The following is a 19,075-nucleotide window of genomic DNA, read 5'->3' on the forward strand; positions in this document are numbered from 1 at the left end:
TGATATCTGTGTATGCCCCTGGCTTTGTACCAAAGTTGTCTTTTTTTTTTTTTTAAACTGGACAACCCCTTTAAGTTTTCCTTCGTAACTCTCCTATTGAATAAAAATACATGGAGAGGGCCGTTTCAGCACAAGATCCCTTCCTGCTGTTAGAAGAAAGGGAGTTAAAAGTTGACCTATGTAAGATGAAGAGAAGGAAATAGTTGTATTAGGTGTTGGTGGCTCCTTCCCCACTTTCCACTTCAGTTCCTGATACAGTCCAGTGCTATTTTGTCAGTACAGATGAAGCATAGCCAATTCTAGGTGAAAACAAATACTACATAAAAAGGTGAATAAAAATGCAAATGAAAATATACCACTAAAAAGGACTGCTGAGTACAATGCTCAGATATCTCCATCATTCCCAGAGAAGTGAATGGATGCACCATGTTGTTTATAGGAAAACTCCAGCATGCCCACTATGAGTAGAAAATATATTGTCCAATATTAGATCGACCATTCTGTAGATTGCCCACAGCTGTTTATGAGTTTTATTCAGCACTGACACAGACATGTCAGCTCAGCAGGAGAACTGAACGGTGCTTCTGACATCCCGCTGCATCCACCCCGGCAGTAGGAGTAGTCTGCAGCATCCTAATAACTGCATGAATTATTCAAGTCAGTTCACAATCTTGCAAGAAAGAAAAAATAGCCATCAGTAATGTAAACTGTTAAAATCTTTCTTTCTTTCTAAAATTTTTATCTGCAAGAGGAAATATAGCACCTACTTAAAGGAACAAGTCCTATTAAAGGGGGTTTGTTTGACTAAAGGTACATTTACACAGCCCAATTTTTCTACGAACATTCGTTCCTGATAATCTGCCCGTCTAAAGGTGCAGCCGATCACCAGATGAACTTACGCTTGTTCATAGGGTGAAATGATCAGAGGTGCAGACACCGCACTCATCGTTCCCGACAATTGGCTGCTCCTCGGATAGTGTAACTGTGCCTTTAGATATTGATGTTCTATCCTAAGGATAGGTCATCGACATCAGATCTTCGGGGGTCGGACACTTGGCATCTCCACCGATCAGCGGTTTCAGGCAGTAGATGGAGCTAGAAGCAGAAGGCCTGTGTAGTGCCCGGGTACTGCTGCTCAGCTCTCTTTAAAGTGAATGGAAGCTGACCTACAGTGCACCGCCGCTAGAAACTACAGTGGACGAGCCTTCTGCTTCTGACTCTGTCCACTGTATAGTTTCAGGTACAGGCGACTGGCCGAAACAACAGATTGGTGGTGATGCTAACCCTCAACAATCTGATATTGATGACCTATGCCCCCTCACTCCTATTAGTACCGTACATCCTAACAGCTTCAGTACAATGCAGGCAGGCAGGCCGGGTGGGCGGCAGCGTAACTCCCTGATGTCACGTGCCTGCGCCGCCTACTTTATGAATGAAGCAGGTGGCGCAGGCAAGTGACGTCAGTGAGTGACACGCCGGTGTCACGACCCTTGGTCATGGTCGTGACTCCTTGGGTGCCGCATGCTGTTGCCCGCGGTTTGGGAGTTCGTCAACCGCAGCTGGGGCACTTAGTTGTTTGCCTCAGGTGCGGTTGCCGCGGACAACAAGTGTGCGTGCGGTTGCCCTTGGCAACGTGTTTTATGTGCACTCCCTTTGTCGTTTTGTGGTGCACGAGGTTATGTGTTGTATGCACGTAGACACCTCCCTTCACCTGTGGTTGTCCGCGGCAACGTCTGTTGTTGTATGCATGTGGTGGCAGGGTTTCGGCCTGCGGGCTGTTCCCCAGAACATGGTGGCCACGCATGCCGTTGCTGGCGGTAACAGGTGAGTGGGTTGGTGTGGGTTATGTATTATGTGCACTTCCCCTTATATGTGTGTTTTCCCTTCTGTGTGCTGGAAGGGTTAACTTCCTTCCCAGTGTGTGTGATGTCACTGGGTGTGGTTGATCGTTGGGTGGGGCCTCTTGGCCTATAAAGCCTCAGTCCCTGGCTGGGCTCAGTAGGTTGCTCTCAGCCATGCTGGCTGGAGCAGCCTCCTGTCTCCTCCATCTGCCTGGTGGGGACCATCCTTCTGGTCATAAACCATTGTCAGTTAATACTATGTTTCACGGTGTTATCTAGGTGTGTGTGGGGTTATCTTGTTAGTGCAGCTTATGGTTTCCTGGTTTCCCTTGTATGTCTGGTGTGTGCTGTGTCCTTTATGTTGCTGTGGACATCAGCACTTGTTCTTGGGTTCCAGGTTTGTGTGTCTGTGGCAGGTAAGTGCAGGACTAGTCTCACTTACCTGTCATTTCCATATGTCTGTTGATGTTCCCCCTGTGTTGCTTGGCCGTTGAGACCCCGGCTCCTCCGTGCCTAGGAGGAGTAGGGCGTCTGACTCTGTCCCCTAGTACAGGGCCGACTTGAGGGCTCGTAGGGACTGTAAGGTTCCGGCGTATGAGTCCTCCTACCATCAAGGTCGGCTCATACTGATAGGAGACAGGGTCAGCGTTAGGGACGCAATAGGAGGTGACCTGCTCCCTAACTCTGTGGTCCCGGCCAAGGGGTAACCCTATCTTCTCCTGGCACCGCACGGCTGGGGGTTTCCCCCACCGCCAGCCGTGACAGCCGGCCGTCCGGCCTGCCTGCCGGCATTGTACTGGAGCGGTTAGGATGTACGGTACTATTTGGAGTGAGGGGGCATGTGTAATCACTTTTAATTGAATAAGACATTTTATATTTGTGCAGCACTGGAGCGGCGGGGGGGATCTGTGGATAACATCCGTGGATGGCACAGTTAAGGGGTGGGGGTCTGTGGATGGCAATGTTATGGGCTGGGGGTGTCTGTGGATGGCATTGTTATGGGGTGGGGGGTCTGTGGATGGCACATATATAACAGTGCCATCCACAGATCCCCCCTGTAACAGTGCCATCCACAGATCCCCCCTGTAACAGTGCCAGCCACAGATCCCCCCCTGTAACAGTGTCCGTCATCCACAGATCCCCCCTGTAAGTGTCCGTCATTCACAGATCCCCCCTGTAAGTGTCCGTCATCCACAGATCCCCCCGTAACAGTGTCCATCATCCACAGATCCCGCCTGTAAGTGTCCGTCATCCACAGATCCCCCCATAACACTGTCCGTCATACACAGATCCCCCCCATAACTGTCCGTCATCCACAGATCCCCCCCATAACAGTGTCCGTCATCCACAGATCCCCCCCATAACAGTGTCCGTCATCCACAGATCCCCCCCATAACAGTGTCCGTCATCCACAGATCCCCCCCATAACAGTGTCCGTCATCCACAGATCCCCCCATAACAGTGTCCGTCATCCACAGATCCCCCCATAACAGTGTCCGTCATCCACAGATCCCCCCATAACAGTGTCCGTCATCCACAGATCCCCCCTGTAAGTGTCTGTCATCCACAGATCCCCCCTGTAAGTGTCCGTCATCCACAGATCCCCCCTGTAAGTGTCCGTCATCCACAGATCCCCCCTGTAAGTGTTCGTCATCCACAGATCCCCCCCGTAACTGTCCGTCATCCACAGATCCCCCCATAACTGTCCGTCATCCACAGATCCCCCCCATAACTGTCCGTCATCCACAGATCCCCCCATAACTGTCCGTCATCCACAGATCCCCCCATAACTGTCCGTCATCCACAGATCCCCCCATAACTGTCCGTCATCCACAGATCCCCCCATAACTGTCCGTCATCCACAGATCCCCCCATACCTGTCCGTCATCCACAGATCCCCCCATACCTGTCCGTCATCCACAGATCCCCCCCCATACCTGTCCGTCATCCACAGATCCCCCCATACCTGTCCGTCATCCACAGATCCCCCCATAACAGTGTCCGTCATCCACAGATCCCCCCCATAACAGTGTCCGTCATCCACAGATCCCCCCCATAACAGTGTCCGTCATCCACAGATCCCCCCCATAACAGTGTCCGTCATCCACAGATCCCCCCCATAACAGTGTCCGTCATCCACAGATCCCCCCCATAACAGTGTCCGTCATCCACAGATCCCCCCCATAACAGTGTCCGTCATCCACAGATCCCCCCAATAACAGTGTCCGTCATCCACAGATCCCCCCCATAACAGTGTCCGTCATCCACAGATCCCCCCCATAACAGTGTCCGTCATCCACAGATCCCCCCATAACAGTGTCCGTCATCCACAGATCCCCAGTAATAGTGCCATCCACAGACCACCATTAGTTCCAAACCCACCAAAAGCACACCTTTTGGTTAAAAATATTTTTTTTCTTATTTCCCTCCCCAAAAACCTAGGTGCGTCTTATGGGCTGGTGCGTCTTTATAGGGCGAAAAATACGGTAAGTACTGAGTAAAAGGTCTTAATACTTATGCAATATTTTAGTTTTTCCTTTTCAATAAATCAAAGATTTTGAACATTCTGTGTTCACTTTCTCATTATGGGGTACTGAGCTTAGAATGATGGGGAAACATTTTATTATTTTAGCACAAGACCGCAACAGAACTAAATGTGAAAAAAAAATGACTTTATGAATGCATTGTATAACGTTGTGAAAATTATTCCATTGGGCACTAGAGGGCACTGCTCAGCTATAGTACCTAGTAACAACTATAGTATAAGCCAGTGAAGCACATATACTGTACTAAATTCCCTGATATGCTGTCAGCTAAATTTCTCTCTTTACAAGCAGGATCAGTCTACATCTATAACCTTAAAGGGGTATTTCTATCTTGGACATTGTGGGGCATATTGCTAGGATATCCCCAAATGTCTGATAGTTGCGGGTCCTCCCACTCCCATAGGAATGAATGGGGGGGGGGGGGCGAAAATGCACGGTGCACCCTCTGGCACTTTGCGGGGCTCCGTTCTAAGTCTAGGTGTGTGTCTCAGAGGTGGGACCACCACCTATCAGACATTAGGTGCAGATCCTAATATCCAAAATGGGAATACTCCTTTAGCTCACTAGCATTATATGGCACTAGCATTATATAGCCACTAAGTATGTCCTGCTCTAATCTGCCATATTTGAATAGTACCTGTTTTTTAAAGATGGTTGTCCAACACCATATTTTTTAAGGGACACTTCCATCAGAAAGGGCTATTTTTTTAAACTCAGTGTTCATGGAAAACATTTCTGTCTGTTTTTTCTTTTCTTTTTTTGGCAATACTATGCCATTGAAAGTTGAATTGTCCCTCTATGACAGCTCTATTGTAACCTTAATAGGCCTAGATAAACATGTCCACAGAAGAGCATTGCACTTGTCATGGTCATGTGTGATGCAATAATCCCTTCTGGCCACAGTGAATGGTCTGACTGAGGAAATCAAGCAAGGATGTCTGCTATGCTAAAAGTCCAAATAAAGGAGGAAGTTAAGCAACCTGGACAGGAAATGGAACATGGAGTGACTTCATAAAATTATACCCAGAAAACCATTTGTTTTTTGTGAAAAATATTACATAGAATATTCACATATAGGCTGTTAATACGTGATAAAATGATGGTAGTATCCCTTTAAATAGCTTACAAAGTGAATAATGGATATCTGGCATTCCTTGGAAAATTGCTTTAATTATCTGGTGAACAAAGAAATCAACATAAATAATATTTACATAAATGATTAAAAAACTTAGGGGGACATTTATTAATACCAGAGTTTTTCACGCTGGTCTCAAAGAGGCTCTGTCAGCATGATCAACCCTATTAAACCAAACATACTGCCTGGTAGGGCTCATCATGCTGATTAAAACAATACCTTTCTTTTGTCCATGTAACAGTGGCTGCTGTTCCCCTGCTTACCGCCGCGGTCCCGGGCGCCGTGTTCAGCAGTGATCTGCCGCCAGTGCTTCCAATTCACCACTGCAGTCCAGGGCTCTTTATGTGTAGGTACTTTTGTTCTGGGATCCGCTCCACAGTTTCCTCTCAGCCCTGGCCACAGCATACTTGCTGCTTGTTTCCTGCAGCACTTCTTTAAGGGCCGGCGCGCGTCACTTTCTGTGCTTTATGGGGCTGTCGCTGATCAATCCTAGCCCTCCTGCACATATATAAGTGGCTCAGCCCCCTTCCCAGATGCCTCAGTGTAAAGGTACTTGTGTCTTGCCAAGGTTACTGAATTCTGCTTGTGTTCCTGGACTCTGCTACCTGTTTGATCCCTGCCTGCTTGCCTTGACTCTCCTGTTGCCGACTAGGATTGACTGACCTGTACCTGTGTCACCTGCCCTGACCTATTGCCTGTTTGATTTCGCCTCTGCCTCATCCTTCGGTCTGCAATGTTGCTCATGGTTACAATTCAGCCTGCTGACAATTCCTGTACCTCTGGTACCTTGGTCAGGTACCTCCTGGTCCTCCTGGACCAGCTGCCTAGTGTGCCAATCCTCCTCAAGAGGTAACGACCTGGTGTTCCCCTTGGGAAAGTCTATCCCAGAGATGGGCAAACTCGGCCCTCCAGCTGTTGTAAAACTACAAATCCCACCATTCCCAATCTGCCTACAGCTATCAGCCTACAGCAGGGCATGATGGGATTTGTAGTTTTAAAACAGCTGGAGGGCCGAGTTCGCCCATCCCTGGTCTGTCCTCACCATCAGGGGTACTGTGAAGATCGAGGGGTTCACTTAGAAAACGCCCTTAAAGGAGGTAGGACACATGGCACAGTGGGTTCACACCGGCTGCTTCGTGACAGTCTGTATGCTAAACAGCTGCAGAGATATCAATGCGTCATATGCAAATGAGCAAGTTGAAGCACCAGGAGGCGGGGCTGAATCCTTTGAGCACCACTTTGTAACCCTCACTGTCTCTCCTTGATTGACAGGACTAGACATCAGCATGCTGAGGGCAGAGCTGTGTCCTAGCATCTACAGATTTTATACACTATGTACTATAGCTTCACCACAGTGAGTGTACAGGGTGGGCCATTTATATGGATAAGCCTTAATAAAATGGGAATGGTTGGTGATATTAACTTCCTGTTTGTGGCACATTAGTATATGTGAGGGGGGAAACTTTTCAAGATGGGTGGTGACCATGGCGGCCATTTTAAAGTCAGCCATTTTTAATTCCAACTTTTGTTGTTTCAATAGGAAGAGGGTCATGTGACACATCAAACTTATTGGGAATTTCACGTATCTTCATATGCTGTGAAGATACGAGATGTGCAGCACCTGAAACTACGGATACTGGAAGCCTGTGCTAGCATTTCTCCTGCGGTGTTGCTATCAGTGTGTGAAGAGTGGGAGAAGAGGGTTGCATTGACAATCCAACGCAATGGGCAGCACATTGAACACATTTTATAAGTGGTCAGAAACGTATAAATAACTCATGAAATAATAAAGTTACGTTAAAACCAAGCACACCATTGTTTTTCTTGTGAAATTCCCAATAAGTTTGATGTGTCACATGACCCTCTTCCTATTGAAAAAACTAAAGTTGGATTCAAAATGGCCGACTTCAAAATGGCCGCCATGGTCACCACCCATCTTGAAAAGTTTCCCCCCTCACATATACTAATGTGCCACAAACAGGAAGTTAATATCACCAACCATTCCCATTTTATTAAGGTGTATCCATATAAATGGCCCACCCTGTATATTAATATACATTTTATTGACAAGTACAATATATGATTATAAAGACACCAGTAATAGGCGTTAGCTTATAAGCATTGAAAAATCATCCATCCATATGTGTTAGGCCTCATGCACACAACCGTTTTTCGGGGTCCGCATCCGAGCCGCAGTTTTTGCAGCTCGGGTGCGGACCCATTCACTTCAATGGGGCCGCAAAAGATGCGGACAGCACCCAAATATGACCCCATTCTATAAACTACACCCCTGAAGGTATTCAAAACTGATTTTACCCAAAGATTTAACCATTTAGGTGTTCCACAAGAATTAATGGAAAATAGAGATACAATTTCAGAATTTCACTTTTTTGGCAGATTTTCCATATTAATATTTTTTTTCCAGTTACAAAGCAAGAGTTAACAGCCAAACCAAACTCAAAATTTATGGCCATGATTCTGTAGTTTACAGAAACACCCAATATGTGGTTGTAAACTGCTGTACGGGCACACGGCAGGGCACAAAAGGAAAGGAATGCCATACGGTTTTTGGAAGGCAGATTTTGCTGGACTGTTTTTTTGACACCATGTCCCATTTGAAGCCCCCCTGATGCACCCCTAGAGTAGAAAATCCATAAAAGTGACCCCATCTAAGAAACTACACCCCTCAAGGTATTCAAAACTTATTTTACAAACGTCGTTAACCCTTTAGGTGTTCCACAAGAATTAATGGAAAATAGAGATACAATTTCTAAATTTCACTTTTTTGGCAGATTTCCATTTTAATATTTTTTTTTACTTTTACAAAGCAAGGGTTAACAGCCAAACCAAACTCAATATATATGGCTCTGACTCTGTAGTTTACAGAAACACCCCATATGTGGTTGTAAACCGCTGTACGGGCACACTGTAGGGTGCAGAAGGAAAGGAATGCCATACGGTTTTTGGAAGGCAGATTTTGCTGGACTGTTTTTTTTTTTACACCATGTCCCATTTGAAGCCCCCCTGATGCAACCCTAGAGTAGAAACTCCATAAAAGTGACCCTATCTAAGAAACTACACCCCTCAAGGTAAACAGATTTTACAAACGTCGCTAACCCTTTAGGTGTTCCACAAGAGTTATTGGCAAATGGAGATGAAATTTCAGAATTTCAATTTTTTGGCAAATTTTCCATTTTAATCCATTTTTCCCAGTAACAAAGCAAGGGTTAACAGCCAAACAAAACTCAATATTTATGGCCCTGATTCTGTAGTTTACAGAAACACCCAATATGTGGTCGTAAACTACTGTACGGGCACACGGCAGGTCGCAGAAGGAAAGGAATACCATACGGTTATTGGAAGGCAGATTTTGCTGGACTGTTTTTTTTGACACCATGTCCCATTTGAAGCCCCCCTGATGCCCCCCTAGTGTAGAAACTCCAAAAAAGTGGCCCCATTTTAGAAACTACGGGATAGGGTGGCAGTATTGTTGGTACTAGTTTAGGGTACATATGATTTTTGGTTGCTCTATATTACACTTTTTGTGAGACAAGAAAAGAAATAGCTGTTTTGGCACCATTTTTATTTTTTGTTATTTACAACATTCATCTGACAGGTTAGATCATGTGATATTTTTACAGACCAGGTTGTCACGGATGCGGCAATACCTAATATGTATACTTTTTTTTTATTTATGTAAGTTTTACACAATTATTCTTTTTTTGAAGCAACAAAAACATGTTTTAGTGTTTCCATAGTCTGAGATTCCCTTGGGTAGGGTATGATTTTTGCGGGATGAGATGATGGTTTTATTGGCACTATTTTGGGGTGCGTGTGACTTTTTGATTGCTTGCTATTACACTTTTTGTGATGTAAGGTGACCCGGGCATTTCTGTCCTTGGCGTGGCTCATCCATTTGAGAGGGGAGTGGTCGGTCACCAGACGAAACTTTCTCCCCAACAAATAATAGCGGAGAGACTTGAGTGCCCACTTGATAGCCAGGCACTCTCTCTCCACTATACTATACCTGGTCTCGGCTGGGGTAAGCTTCCGGCTGAGGAAAACAACGGGATGCTCCTCCTCGATGACTTCCTGAGACAGTACAGCACCGAGACCTACCTCGGAGGCATCGGTCTGCACTATAAACTCCCTTTTAAAGTCGGGCGTCACCAAAACCGGGGACCCACAGAGGGCCGACTTCAAAGCGGACAAAGCCTTTTCCGCCTGCTCATTCCAGTGGACCGTCACTGACTTGCGTCCCTTCAAAGGCCTGTCAATGGTGCGGCGACTGTAGCAAAGTGGGGTACAAACCTCATATCGTACCCCACCATTCCCAGGAATGACTTTACTTGCCGAGTAGTGACAGATCGGGGCCAATTCCAAATTGATTCAATTTTGTTCACCTGAGGTTTGATAATTCTGCGCCCAATTACATACCCCAGGTACTTGGTCTCTTCTAACCCTATCGCACACTTTTTTGGGTTAGTGGTTAAGCCAGCCTTCCTAAGGGAGTTCACTACCGCCTGTACTTTAGGTAGATGACTTTCCCAGTCGGTGCTGTGGATAACGATATCGTACAGGAAGTGTAGCGATGATGTGGATGGAGTACAATGTCCATTAGCCTTTGAAACGTGGCAGGAGCGCCATGTATACCAAAGGGTAATACCGTGTACTGATACAGCCCCTCTGGTGTGATGAAAGCCGTTTTTTCCTTGGCAGCCTCCGTCAAGGGTACCTGCCAGTACCTTTTGGTGAGGTCCAACTCATCCACTCGGGGCATGGGATATGCGTCAAACTTGGAAACCTCATCAAGTTTGCGGAAGTCGTTACAGAATCGTAATGTCCTGTCTGGCTTGGGTATTAAGACTATAGAACTGGCCCATTCACTTTTTTACTCCTCGATGACACCTAGCTGTAACATCAGCTGCACTTCTTCCGAGATGGCTTGTAACCGCGACTCAGGTATCCAGTATGGTTTCAACCGGATTCTGGCCTGAGGCTCAGTGACAATGTCATGTTGGATGATAGAAGTGCATCAAGGGAGGTCTAAAAACACATCCATGCTTTTGCTGACTAACACCATGGCCTCCTGAGTCTGTTTAGAAAAAAGTTTGTCAGCAATCTTTACTGTGGCAACTGCTTCTCTCTGGGCTCACTGGGCTGCCTCTATATGTTCCCTTCCCAGCAGCAACTCTGTCTCCATTCGCTTTTGCATTTGAGTGACATACTCAATCACACTGTTATGCGGTGTGAGTTGTTGTTCCCATGCCGCTTTGGCTATGTCCAACAACCCACGCGGATGTAGGCCATACAGCAGTTCAAAGGGCGAGAACCCCGTAGAAGCCTGGGGCACCTCTCGCACTGGGAACATGAGATAGGGCAGTAGCAGATCCCAATCCTCTCCATCTTTAGACACCACCCGCTTTAACATGTTTTTCAAGGTTTGATTATACCTTTCTATCAGGCCGTCCGTTTGCGGGTGATAGACGGACATCCGCAACTGTTTGATCTGTAGTAGTTTACTGAGTTCCCTTATGACTTTAGACATAAAAGGGGTCCCGATGGACCACACAAGGACTATTCAAAAATATATAAAATTTCGTACACCAATATATAGATCCAAAAGATATATATTTTTTTCAATGTTAAGATCATTCAAATTGAGAGCATAAATACCTAGATATGCAATGGCATGTAAAACGAAATACTTTGTGCAACTTGGATAGGAAAATGTGTCCTGATTGAATGTAAGATCGATGACAATTCGATGTTAAGATAATCGGCAGTATAAGAATAAATTGAAATCGAATAAATCTTCGAATAATTGTCCGGACTGAAATTCGATATTTGCTTTCGATTATTTTATCGATTATAACAATATTCAGTCAATGTCCCCTGTATGGCAAAACGAAAAAACACACTTGCGATTGCCGTCTGACTACAGCACACGGTGGCGTCCCACGTGGCTGATGGAGTCAGATTCGGCTGTACCTGTTAGTGACGGTTTCAGCAGGAGCACTGCGAACAATGTAGCCCTCCGTGTAGAGTTTCTTCGGTATAGAGGTTTTGAATGTAACTCTCTCACTGTAAGGGTCAGGAATATTCGCTATATGCCAGGAAAATTCATCAGGGTAAAAGCATCGATTTAAGTTGTTAGAGTTAGGACGTCCATCAGCTGATGTGCGGGTCTTTTGAAACCACACGCGTTTCGGGGTCTTTTCCTAGCCCCTTCCTCAGTGGTAGCCCGCAGAGGGGAATAAACCCCTTTTTATACCCAAAATCCTCCATGATTAAGCAAAATAAAAAGTCTGGAATGGATCTGACAACTTGTTTCAGCCGATTGCATGTAAAACCCGGTGTGGAATGAGGGGAAAAAAATGTATATCAGATATATCCATAAATACCGATTTTTCAAAGGTGACTCTCTTAAAAGATCTTAAATAATATTTCATATAATTATGAATGAACTTATAGTGCAACTTATTGAACATCTACATAATTTTCTGAAAAAACGCAGGTGCGATTTTTTCCCTAAATACTTTTATGCGTTTTTTCCATGCGTTTTTTCTAAATCTTATCTCTCTTATTTATACATATGTGTAAAATGTTAATTTTCAGAGAAAATTATCTTTAGACATGTTTGACAATGCTTCATATAGCTATATATGAGTATATAGCATAGTCCATTAACCAGCACTATAATTTTACAAAAAACGCAGGTGCAGTTTTCGTGCATTTTCCATGCGTTTTTATAGATTCTTGTCTGTATTGGTTCCACATATGTATATATACTCTATACAGCAATAGTAGTCATCTTAGGAAATAATAACATATATTATAAAGAATATATCATATAAAACAGAGAATGTTAAATGTTATCATTAAAATATTCTATATATTAGAGTATAATATATTAAAATTTAGTGTTTGATAGAACCATTGAGTACTAATATCACATGCAGTATTTCAAAAAATAATTTCTAAATGGTTAAAAAACATAATTGCGTTTTTTATATAATATAACACAATATCTGAATAACGGTTAAAAGATATAAAAGATGCGGCACAACTCATGCGAATATATTGTATAAATGAGTTAAAAAGACATTAGTCATTCGCTTCCTCGTTAATCATTCATCTTTTCGATTTATTTTGTTGGTTATTTTCGATGGATTCATTCTCCTCTCGATAGTTCGCTCAGTAACTTATTCCATGGCTTTTTCAGTAGCTTTTTCAAAAGATATTTCAGAACAAAGAGACCTGTAAAATTATAGTGCTGGTTAATGGACTATGCTATATACTCATATATAGCTATATGAAGCATTGTCAAACATGTCTAAAGAGAATTTTCTCTGAAAATTAACATTTTACACATATGTATAAATAAGAGAGATAAGATTTCGAAAAAACGCATGGAAAAAACGCATAAAAGTATTTAGGGAAAAAAATCGCACCTGCATTTTTTCAGAAAATTATGTAGATGTTCTATAAGTTGCACTATAAGTTCATTCATAATTATATGAAATATTATTTAAGATCTTTTAAGAGAGTCACCTTTGAAAAATCGGTATTTATGGATATATCTGATATACATTTTTTCCCCTCATTCCACACCGGGTTTTACATGCAATCGGCTGAAACAAGTTGTCAGATCCATTCCAGACTTTTTATTTTGCTTAATCATGGAGGATTTGGGGTATAAAAAGGGGTTTATTCCCCTCTGCGGGCTACCACTGAGGAAGGGGCTAGGAAAAGACCCTGAAACGCGTCTGGTTTCAAAAGACCCGCACATCAGCTGATCGACGTCCTGACTCTAACAACTTAAATCGATGCTTTTACCCTGATGAATTTTCCTGGCATATAGCGAATATTCCTGACCCTTACAGTGAGAGAGTTACATTCAAAACCTCTATACCGAAGAAACTCTACACGGAGGGCTACATTGTTCGCACTGCTCCTGCTGAAACCGTCACTAGCAGGTACAGCCGAATCTGACTCCATCAGCCACGTGGGACGCCACCGTGTGCTATAGTCAGACGGCAATCGCAAGTGTGTTTTTTCGTGAAATTTATTGTAAAATTTTTTATTGTTAATTTTATTGTGTATTTTTGATATATTTTTATTCTTTTGGATCTATATATTGGTGTAATAAATGTAATATATTTTTGAATAGTCCTTGTGTGGTCCATTGGGAGAGTGCTCAGCCTTTCTATTTACATTGCATCTTCCTTTTTGACTGGGTGAGTCAATCAGGCTTAGTAGCACCCATTCATAGTTACAGGCGTTAGAGAGCCACCATATCCTATATACTATAAAAGGGGTCCCACCCTCAACTACTACCACATTTTCCCAGGCTCGAGATAGAGTCGGGTCCTGGTGCTGTGCTTTATCTAAATTATCTCCAGAGACATTGAGATCTGCCAACTCCGGACCCGGCGGCAAGTCCTCCACATCTCCCAACATCACACTTAGCAGGGTTTTCTCCTCCTCTTCCACCAAAGTGGCGGATACCCCTACCGCTGGCCCTTCGGTCTCAGGTTCCCAAGGTTCTGGTCTTTCCCCTGAGCCGGGCACTCTGCTAGGGTCATCCCTATGTGTATTGGTGACTATCGCCTCAGGCCACAGTGACGGGAAACCGGGGAAGTCTCTCCCAATTATTAGTTCATAATGTAACTTTGTGGCGACGGCCACCTCATGAGTCCACCTGCCGGCCACCGTGGATAGAGTCAACAGGGCGGTGGACTATTTCTTTGAGTCTCCATAGATGCACACAACACCGACTTTTCGGCCAGTATATTCGGCAGGCTGCACCAGGGCAGCTCTTACCAGGGACACGATGCTCCCTGAGTCCAGCAGTGGCACCGCCAGGGTATCTCCTACTTGTACCTGGCACAGATGACTATTGTCTATTGTCTCCTCCGGGTACCGGTGGCACACAGCCTCCTGGCATACATTGAGGGGCGGTAGCCAAAGTTAGGGTCCGTGGGTTCCCCCCGATGGGGACAGTCGGCCCTTATGTGACCAGGCTCTTGACACCACCAACAGACCATTGGAGCTGGGTGTGTAGGGAGTATATCCCGAGAGGTAGCTTCTCCCTCACGGCCACCTTTTTGAACACCGCCACATAGGTCTCAACGTCATCTGCAGGGGTCATTTTGGGGATTGCCGCACGGACAGCTTTCCGGGCATCGTGGATGTTCTGAGACGCTCCTGCCGCTTGTAATGCCATCACATGCTGTAATAGCAGCTGGTTGGTTTCCTGCTGCTGCTTGTTACAGCCATACTAACCAGCTGAACTGTCAGACTGCAATAATGACATTTCAGGGGAAAAAACGGCTCTTACCTCAACGAGGCCAGGAACCTCGGTGACACATACCACCCATCAATGACGACCCCTTGTTCCTTCCTACAGGTGGTAAACGCCAAAGATTGGTAGGTACCAGCATTCTTGAGACTGTTCTCCAATATCTTGTTCATGAATAAGAAAAAAATGTTCCATCATCTCTGGTCTTTTCTGAAAGTTGCGTGTCAGTAAATAGAAGTGTTTAAAGGCCTGATCCCTGTTGTTGGGAAGATGGCTTCTCTGTGTTTTGAAAGGCAGTGGTGCAACCCAGGTGTTCGTTTTATCCTTGAGAAATCCTTGCTTCATTATGTTTAAGAAGGCCTTATCTTCAATAGAGGGAGCTATCTTGTGTTCTTTCTTTGTCCTCTGGAACACCGTGCACCCCATGTGGTCTTGGTCTCCACCACAAGAATGATTCTTGATTTCTGTAAAGTTAGGATATAGCACACTTGCCTGCTTCTCTTTAAAAAGGAATCTGTTAGGACAAGGCTGAAAGAGGGATGTACGTTTGTTTTCCAAGGTATTCGTGTAAAGAGAATTCACCGTGGTTGGCTTGTGAACATTTCCGAGGCAGACATCACCTATAATGACCCACCCCAGGTCAAGCTTCTGAGCATATGGAGAACTGTGAGGACCGTTTATTTGTTTTCTCACCTCCTGGACTCTTATGATATGTTTTCCAAGTAGAAGTACTAATTGGGCCTCTGGGTCGAGTGCAGGTATGAGATGTCCATGATGTAATGCTGCCTCAGGTGTAGGAATTTCTTCTCTGTTGTTTGGCATCAGATTGCATTCGATCAAGGTAGGTAGAGGCAGGGATGGTTCACCATTTATGGATTATGCCTTTTTTTTTTCACTCACACCTGTGCAAGTTTTAAGTGAATACGAAGAGAGGTGTCCTTTAATAATAAAGATATCAAAGAAAGCCCAGTTAGCAAGAGATCTATTACTTTGATCATCAAGGATGGCATACAACCTTACCACTTTCTCTTTATGACCAATGGGGTAAACTGTAACAAGACAAATCTTGGAGCAGTATTTATTACTAAGACCTTCTCCACAGACTTGAGTGCACTGGGGTGTCACTTCAGGAGGTAGTGGGTCCCTCTCCTCCCCACCGTGCTCTACAGCCTGATTTGAGGGTGTGAGAGTCCATGGAGTTGGCCCAGGGTGTAAAGCTGTATGGTGCTCTTCACTGTTACATTCCAAGCATTTGATGTTCGTTGTACAGTCTTTTGCAAGGTGAGAGGTTGATGCACAACCCCTGTAGCAAATGTGGTTTTCCTTGAGGAAGGTTTTGCGGTCACTGAGAAGTTTTTCTCTAAATCCTCTGCATTTCAGCAATCAGTGTGGTTTCTTATGTAGATTACATTCTCTGCATGGGTCTTTTGTTGAGATCTTCTCCAGTCTCTGCAGTACTGTAGGTTTTGTTTAAGGGGTCTTATAAAGATACACTGGTTTTGTGTACTGCAACAGGTGTACCTTTCATGTTATGAAGTGGGACAGGTCTACCTGATTTGGGGTAAGTGGTGTCAAACATCGAGAAGTCAAAGCTGGGATCATGCCTAGTCTTTGCTTGCTGGTGCACAAAGTCCGCAAAGAATGAGAATGGAGGAAATGGGACATTGTGCTGTTGCTTGTACCTGGAGCTTTGAGCAATCCACATCTCTTGCAGGTCATAAGATAGTTGGGGTTTACACCGCGCGCAGTATCTAAGAATGCCAGACCTTGTAAGTCTCCTTCAGCTTTGGCAACTTGGAGCTCTGTCATAAGATCACTCAGTTCTCTCAGCTTCTGGAAACCTTTGTTTTGGATCTTGGAGAAATCCTCAATTCTTTTGAAGAGTGCGTTCCCTATCACTTCTGGTGAGCCGTAACACTCCTCAAGTCTCCTCAAGCCTCAGACTCAAGTCTCTCCCATATCATGTTTAACTCTGTGTTTGGGTAGTTAATATTAATGGCTCTAATCCGCTTTGCATGCTCTGCTGACTCAGTTCTTATCCATTTGACAAGAAGATCAACTTCTTCACATGCAGACAGATCTAGGTCTCTGTTTGTATTTCTGAATGATGATCGCCATGACCTATAGCTTTCAGGTCTGTCAAACTTCGAGAGCCCCTTGGTTATTAACTCACTTCGGGCAAAGAATTTTAGAAAATCTGACATACCTGGATCTCTGTTTGATGGATTGTTGCTGTAATAGCCGCCATCTACTTGTTCTTTCCTAAATTATACTATACTAAATATGACTATACTGCCATCTGTAGGTTTGAATGCAGGTTGCATTGAGGGTTGATGCCCCATGAAACTGTTGTCTCGTTCAATGCAGGGTTTTTGGTTATCTGAGTTCACTTGCATGACAGGAGTCTACTGGGGCTCTTTAGCAAAGGTTGACGCTGCTCTTGGACCCGAATTTAGGTCGTTATCCGACTCAGCATGCTGCATGACGTAATCTGAAGTGCGTTGCGAGTTATTGTGATGATCAGGTTCAGGCCCAATTATGTTGCTGAGTCTATCGCTTGTGGAGTTTGCTGCTTCTTCTAAAGCCTCTGCCTCTACAGCAGCTTCCTTTTCTATAGTTAGCTTTACCAGTGTTGCCTGTTGTTCAGCTAGGGCTGCTTCCATACAAGCTTTCTCTATTTCCATTTTAATTGTCTTTTTTGTTCGGCAATTGTCGCACGGATTTTGGCAGCTTCAGCTTTTGCGTGGGCAATAGCGACCGTTGAGCTTCTCACTGATCTCTTTGAGCTTCTGGAGCTAACTGTGATGCGAGACCTTGTCTCGAACAGTTCGGATTCTATTGTCAACATAATGAGACTGTGATGCCCATACAAACACAGACATATATGAAGTAGATAAACGTCCATAAAGGTATACAGATATAAACCATGAGCACGCAATCCTATCTCAATGACAGGCATGGTTCCTAGCTGCTAACTGTAAGCTGCTATAAAAAAGCAGGAAAATACATGCAAAACACAATATGCATACAGATGCAAACCATATTGTTATATAACTGTGAAAAACATACCAGCGATGCTAACGCAAGCTTAGATGTAGAGGATGGATCAGATGCTACCAGGCCGTGTGTTAACTTCTGGAAAAGATGGCCGTGACTGAGGAAATGGCTGCTCTGTGCAGGGCTGATGATGTCACTAGAGTTCATAGGCTACAAGCTATGGAAACTGAAGTGGGTCACATTTCTAATGTGAAGAGCTGCAGTGTATGTAAACGGCCACTAGATGGTGCAGTTACACAATGAGCAGAGAATTATGCATTATAAAGCATACTAACTATGCATAAATGAACAATAACAAACTGCTGAAGGCATGACAAATACTGATGCAAAATACTAAGGCCTCTTTCAGATGGTCAGTATTTTCCATCAGTATTTGTAAGCCAAAAGCAGTAGTGGGTCCAAAACACAGAAGAGATTAACATATTTCTATTACATTTTATCTCTGTTTTAGACCCACTCCTGGTTTTGGCTTACATTCACTGATCAAATACTGACTGTCTGAAAGGGGCTTTACAATGCTCAAAATATAGGCTTAGTTGTTTTTTAGTTTTCTGTTCTGAGAAGAACAGAAAAATAAACAGTGATGTGAACACAGCCTTACTGCTGACACTCTCTCCGCTCTGTCATGGGGTCACTATTGTCACTGGTACTGCCACCCTCCCCACTCTGTCATGGGGCCACTATTGTCACTGTTACTGCCACTCTCCCCACTCTGTAATGAGGCCACTATTGTCACTGGTACTGCTACTGCTGCCATCCTCCCCACTTTGTCATGGGGCCACTATTGTCACTGTTACTGCCACTGCTGCTGCTGCAACCCTCCCCACTCTGTCATTACTTGAATCTTAGGGCACTGCAGGGTTAAGTCCACGGTGATAAATTAAACCTGATGGTAACGTTGACCTGTAATACTGATGCACAGTAAATCTACAGCTAACAGAAGGGCTTTACTGAAGGGTGCTGTATGCTTTTCGTTTTGTTTCACAGAAGGGATTAGGTATAAATCTTGGTGCACTGCACAGTGATGCAGACGGCACAGTACCTACAGAACGAATTAACTATGACTTTGGGTGCACTAGAACGTAATGCACACGGTAATACACTGCAGTTTAGCTTCCATGAATGTGATTAGGCAGAGTGGCCTGGGTATACCTGAGTTATCGCGAATTCTGACGAATTAAATTAAAACAAA

The sequence above is a fragment of the Bufo gargarizans genome, chromosome 6, assembly GCF_014858855.1.
Source record: "Bufo gargarizans isolate SCDJY-AF-19 chromosome 6, ASM1485885v1, whole genome shotgun sequence".
NCBI lineage: Eukaryota > Metazoa > Chordata > Amphibia > Anura > Bufonidae > Bufo > Bufo gargarizans.